The sequence below is a fragment of the Geospiza fortis genome, unplaced genomic scaffold (assembly GCF_000277835.1).
Source record: "Geospiza fortis unplaced genomic scaffold, GeoFor_1.0 scaffold75, whole genome shotgun sequence".
Lineage (NCBI taxonomy): Eukaryota > Metazoa > Chordata > Aves > Passeriformes > Thraupidae > Geospiza > Geospiza fortis.
In genome coordinates, this window is record NW_005054360.1 from 3,946,054 (window position 1) to 3,952,785 (window position 6,732).

The following is a 6,732-nucleotide window of genomic DNA, read 5'->3' on the forward strand; positions in this document are numbered from 1 at the left end:
TGTATAGTTGGTTCAGAAATTATTACATTTGTAGTGAAACTTCATGGCCTTGGGCACCTACTGTGTGAATGCATATGAGCCATATAAAACATTTGTAGCCTGCATATGAGATAAATGAAAAAGCTTGGAAGATGACCAAAATTTAAAAAAAAAAACAAACCACAAAACCCAACCTGTGAATAAGCAATCAAAAACCATGTTGAAAAGACAAATTAAACTATGGAAAGCCTTGTTAGTGACCAAATATTAAAATCAGCCTGATAATTAATCCCACAGTGAATAAAGTATAGAGGAATAATGCTCTGTTCCCTCTAACTTACGTTACAATAATATTCCACAATGGCTAGACAAACAGCCAATCCAAGAAATGCAATACCAACAGTGAATTCTTCAAAGTGGATGAAGTTTTACCTTGTATTAAAGCAGCAGATAGTTCCTTGACTTAAATATTCCTTTTGTTCATCTGTTACATAATAAAGGCAGACTATTAAAAAATTGATCTAAGGCACATCACAATTGAGTAAAATGATTATTTTTGAATGCATTTTTTGTTTATTATTCTTGCTAAATTACTGTGTGCTTCAAATAATAGAAATCATATGTGTATTGACCAAAGAAAACAAGAATTATCCAAAGGCGTATTATAGAACCAAAACTTGACTCTGAAATGTATTTAATCCTTTACAATCAAGTGTTCAGCAGTGTGTTTAAGCATTTTGTCTATCATTAATGTGCTGGAAATAGCAGTGGTGTAACTCCTCTTGGCCTCATCAAAGTTAAGGATTAGTCCTAGATCCAATTACATAGTGCTAAACAGCTCCAAGTCCCCTGCTGAGATGATATACAATATTTTTCCCTGGTAGTGTGTCTTTTTCTAAAGATAATACAAACCACACAGCATCAATGGATCCCAGAACTTGTGGGGCTTTCTTATTCTGAGAAAAAACTCCAGCTATCACCTGTGAACAGAAAAACGTGTTTACTGCAAGCCTGTTAAATGCAGGGGTTAACTCCCATTCTTGGGAAACCTGGGGCTGGGAGGAGGTGGCTCACTGGCAGTGGCAGGGCTGACCAATCTCTAAAAATCAATTCATGTCATCAGCTTTGGAAAGGTAATCAACATTCCCCTAACCAGCTCTAATCTACTGGAGGTTTAACTACAGTTGATTTAATGAGGCTGCTCTGAGAACTGGAAGGAAGTTTGGGGATTTTACTTAAGAAACAGTAGATGCAGGGGCAGACACTTGGGATTTGATAACTGAAGATGAGAATCCCTTGTTAATCATGTCTTGCTAGAAGTCAATAATTAAAATCTCATTTTTTCCTAAAGGAATTCTTACTTCACTGTGTCTACAAACACAGTCCCTGACAATTGTCATATGACTTTTGAGTTAAATGTTTTAGTCTCTAGGACAATTATTTAATAGGTCTTTTATTCTTTTGAAGTCTGCCAAATTAATTAATATAGCTACATGAAGAGGGACGTTCACTGCAGAATAAACCTCCTATAAACAGCTAGGACTTTTTATGTTGGATTTAACTCTCTCAGAATGAAAATAAACCAGAGTTCTGTTCTCGAACACAAACATTTTAGAAAGGGGCAGGAAGAACATCAGAATAGTCCAGGAAGTTTTAGTTTGAGCACAACATTGGCTCATGGGTTTTGGTGACTGCGCAAACTCCTCTTTCAGAGAGCAAAACCCAAAGCACACAAGAAAGAGTGGTACAATGTATAACTTGAGTTTAGTGAGAATATTTCCTGTAGAAATGTTTCCCAAGTGAATTTCATCATTCTTAACCTGTTAAATATGTAAACAATTTTTTCTGGTGTGAGAGAAAGGAATAAAGGTGACTGAACCATCCAAGCACTGCACATATATGACAATGGTTCACACTGCTTCCCAGCACACAACAAATAGTTTAAAGACATTTTTTCTCCTTGCTCTTATCTTAAAATACATCAGTTGTAGGAAGAAACAACAGGGAATTGTTGAATTATCAGTTTACCCAGCACTCTCTTGAAACTGTCCTGGGTTCTCACTGTAATACAGCACACCCCTGAGATGATGTCCAGGAACCAGTATAATTACAACATGAAGATTAAAACAAATAAAATAATAATACAAATAACAAATCAGTTCCCCATGGGGAGCAATAAGCAAATGTCTTTGCGCTATTTGAGATACACTCATCATATCAGTCTGCGATATTGAAGCCTACTTTTGAAAAGTTGCTGGTAATAAAGACAAGTCAAGCCAAGTTCCTTTTCTCATAAAGTCTGCTCTAAGCTTCTTTTGGTTATCTGTGGAGGAAATAAAAATGCAATTAAAAATAAAAAAAAAGGTAAGGCCAGCCAAAGCAAACACACACATTTTATTTTCCATTTCTCGTCTCACTTGTCATTTATTTCACTTTATGGAGGCCACCAAGGTTTTTAATGTATTTCAATCTCCTACTTAGAGTCCTCCAAGGTCATTAGCCATTGAGGATTCATCTACTTCTATTCTCATACTGAATATGATAATGCACATGTAGATTTCTGGTACTGTCATTTCAGGCAATTTCCCTTTGAAACACACACCAGAAAACTAATACATAAAACACCCATCACCCCCATTAGGGCAAATATACTAATCCAATAAGTTTACTTCCCACCTGGAGAAAATCTGGAGCACACTGCATTAGATTCTTACACCTTTCACTTGCCAGATGCTTTTTTCCTTTATATAGATTTTTTAATTATTTTTTTAATAGTACCTCTGACTTGTATTTAGCTGGGATAGAGTTAACTTCCTAATACAGTGCTGCATTTTTTGGATTTAAAATGAGAATAATGTTGACAAGCACTGATGGTTTAGTTACTGTTGAGCAGTGCTTGCACTACGTCAAGGACTTTTTAGTGTCTCATGCTCTGTCAGCAAAGAGGTGCACAAGAAGCTGGAAGTCCATAGCCAGGAAAGCTGACCCAAACTATCCAAAAGGACATTCCATACCACAGAAGGTCATACTCTGTATATAAACTATGGGAAGTTGGCAAGGAGATGCCAATTGCTGCTCAAGAACCTGGGCATTCAGCAGGCAGTGAAAAACTGTGTCTCACTTGTCTTCCTTGGGTTTTATCTCCCTTCCCCTCTCTCTTTCTTTTCTCCCACCTCCTCTTCACTGAATCCCTTTTCATTACATTATGATTTTATCATCATTAATATAACATTTCAATTATTAAACTGTTCTTATCTCAACCCATGGCTTTTACCTTTTTTCTAATTCTCCTCCCCATCCCTTGGGGGCAGGGGAGCAGGGTACTTAGTTGCTGGCTGTGATTAAACCATGACAACTTCCATCAAGAAAATAGCTTATATTGTAAGGATTAATGTCTCCCAATAATAAGAACAGTTAATTTCCCAAAAGAATATTTAATGTATTCACATCAGCACATACTAGTGGGAAATGTGTGACCAATAAACACATGGGGATAATACACACTAGTTTTGATGATCTCAAAGCCAGGTATTCAGCTGGTGTTCATTGGAATGCATCTCCCCTTCCTTCTATGAAGCAATAACAAGGTATATCAGTAGAAAAATTGGCCTTTGAGATTCTTTCTTTTACAAAGTCAGAGCAGAAATATCTAGAATCAATTCCTGGTAAACTTTTAATCTCAGTGATATTAAATTTGATTCCTTATAACCAGATGCTTTATGAATTCCAGATACTTAATCTTTGCTAAATAGTTTTTCATCAGTAAATTCTAATGGCTTTGTGAAGCGAGTAAGAAGATGAAAAAAAGAATGTTCTTGCAAGGAGAAAGATGTACCTGAAACACCAAATAAATGAATCTCTTACAATGATTCCTAACTTTTGAATTTTAACAATTAAAATAGGTACATGCCTTCTGCTTAGTCTGGAGAGAGAGAACCACCTTCTACTACACCTCAGAGCTATTCAAAGTGATAGCCCAAAAAGTGGTTTTTCAGTTAAGGCATACTATGCAAAGAATGGCATTTGGGGCACTGTGAGTCACTCACAGCACATTTCAGCTTACTTCTGGAATATTTAGAAGTTTTTTTCTTCTAGCTTAGGGAATTTGATGTGTGTAAGGCAGAGTGAAAATTAGTCTCGACTCTGAGGTCCTACTTCTATGGAACCTCAAGAAGCAGCTGTTGCAGACTCCAGTGTTTCACAACACTTAAATACTTGCAGTCAGGAGAAATGGAAACTGTGGCATACAGAAATGTAAAAGACAAAGTAAATGTGTTATTGAGCTATTTTTTTAAAACCCTGGTGGTTTTGAAGAGGATCTCATAGGTGCTGCTACAACTCTAAAAAAAAAAAGGCATGGGAAATGATGAAAGAAATGAATACTGAGCAGTAACTACTGGTCCATGTTAGATACCACCTAAGTACAGATGATGTGGCAAAAGCTATTGGAGCCAATAAGAAAGTGCAAAACCAATTAACAGTGCCATAAAGATCTGGAATGACAAATTGAAAATAAATCTCAGAGCAGAACCTCATATCACCCTAAAATGTTGAGAAAAAAGGTGATTATGATCTTAGTCTGAATTCCCACAAAGAAAATATTACCCTATCAATTCTGTGTTAACCTGAATTCATGGAAAGAACCTGAATTCAACCAAGGTCTGCCTTAGAAACCATTAGTCTGCTCTTGGTTGTGAGCTTGAAAGTAAAATACTTGCTTTTAATGTGTTGCAGTTGGAGAGAGGTTACAAACATAATGAGGGAAAGTGAAGAGAGATCAAGATTTTCAAGAGACATCTTGTTCAGATTAAAAGGTTTCACGAATACAAGCAGATTCTGTGTAAATAAGCACAAAACCTACATAGTGTTTGCAGCTCATAGAGGAGCTGGCTACTGTACACAAAATTGCAGTCTTCAAACCAAAACAGTTTCTTCACCTCTGAAGTGCTCACTGACTATTTACAAAGACTTACTCATGAACAAGGGTATGTCATTTACTCCTGCAGATAAATTGACTCATCAGCCACAAAACTGCCCTTTGGCTGTGTTTAGTCATCATTATTGAAGGTACAGACATGGCAGGTGTCACGCATTTCAAGCAAGTACATTTAAGCAACAAGAAAGTGAACTAGTGCTGAATATTGCTACTGAGTTATGCTACCAGACAAAAAACATTGATTCAAAGGATAAAAGAAATCAGAGAAGATAGCTGGGTGGGTGGATGGGTACAGTACACCAATAATCCATCCTGCTACAGTAAAAAGATGGGATTGTCTAAATAGGAGATCTAGATAGAAACTCAATTTCACCTTCAAGAGGACAAAGGCTTTGGAAACCTTATATTTAGTCCCTTCACAGTATAAATATGTCAAAGATAATTTTCTTTAAACACGCTGAATGTTTAACATGTTCCATAAACATGTTGAAAAGATAATGCTTCTTCCCTTTCTCTGAAGTTTTAACTCTTGAAGTGAATGTTCTTCTTGACTTGGAGAGAGAGAATGAGGTACCAGATATTATTCTTCTACAGACAAAGAGAGATGGAAATGAGAGAACATAAAACTATTTATTACTAATGCCTGATCAGTTTGTTCAAGTATTATTTGGCTTTTCTGTTGAATGTGGCAGGTTTTCTGATTATTTGCATGACTAATGATGTTAGCATGACAGTCTCCAACATCCAGAGATGGCATTGACCACATAGATACACTGTTTTGAGCCAGGTTGCTTTTTAAAAGGTCATTTCCTTGAAGAAAAAAGAAATATATTTGCTTTTTTGAAGTGCTCAAATAACTGATGAAATTCATTTAAAATAAAGTTACAAAGGTTCAGGAGAATTTGCAAGATTAAACGTGCCTTTTGTTAAGTACTGAAAGCAGAGCAAACCATGTAAAGATGGGAGAAGCTTATCCAGATCAGCCTTAAGGTATCCTAATAAAGCTTGAACTGCTGCAAATGATTAAGCTAAATTCATGCCAACATTCTAATGGTTCTGCATATTAGCAATGTTACCTACTCACAAGATTGAGGAGGGATTATTACCTGACATTTTCATGTCCTTCCTGAACTCCAGAGTATGACAGTTTGACTTAAAAGAAAGTTATCTCTGTCAGGAGAGGATGAAATAGAAGTGACAAATACTTAATCAAGCCAGAAGCTGGGATGCTGAACTGGGGCTGAAGGTGATTATAGTCACTGGTGACGGAACATTATCCACCTATGTGTTACATCAGTGAAAAATAACAAGTTATTAGTTTGAAATTTGTGAAGTGATTCTTTCAAGAATCTTGCATTATGATGACAGAGGAGAGATTTACTGTATTTCTATTAGAAAAAGGCTGAACATCTCTGCTGGGACTCGGGAAAGCATCTTAACAAGAGGTAGGAAGAGATAATGAGTTGAGAGGATATTCAAAAGCAGACCCTGGAGTTCAGGTTCAAGCTGAACCAGGACCAACATACAGATTGCAAAATTTTTGCAAGCTCTTTCAAACTGCCTTGGCAAAAATCCTATCAGATGAACTGATCATATGCTTTCTACATCTCTTAATTAGCAGCAATCATATGAAATCAAGGAGCTCTGTAAGGTTTTTGCATTTAATAAAAAGCATCTCAAGACAATGGCTACTCCACTACATCTGAACTAGAAAGTAGGTAACTCCTGTTTCTGGAGCCAGTTATGAAAACAAAAAAGATCTGTAGTTTTTACTGAAGTGCTGGATATTAGAAATAAACAAATAAATGCCTATTTTG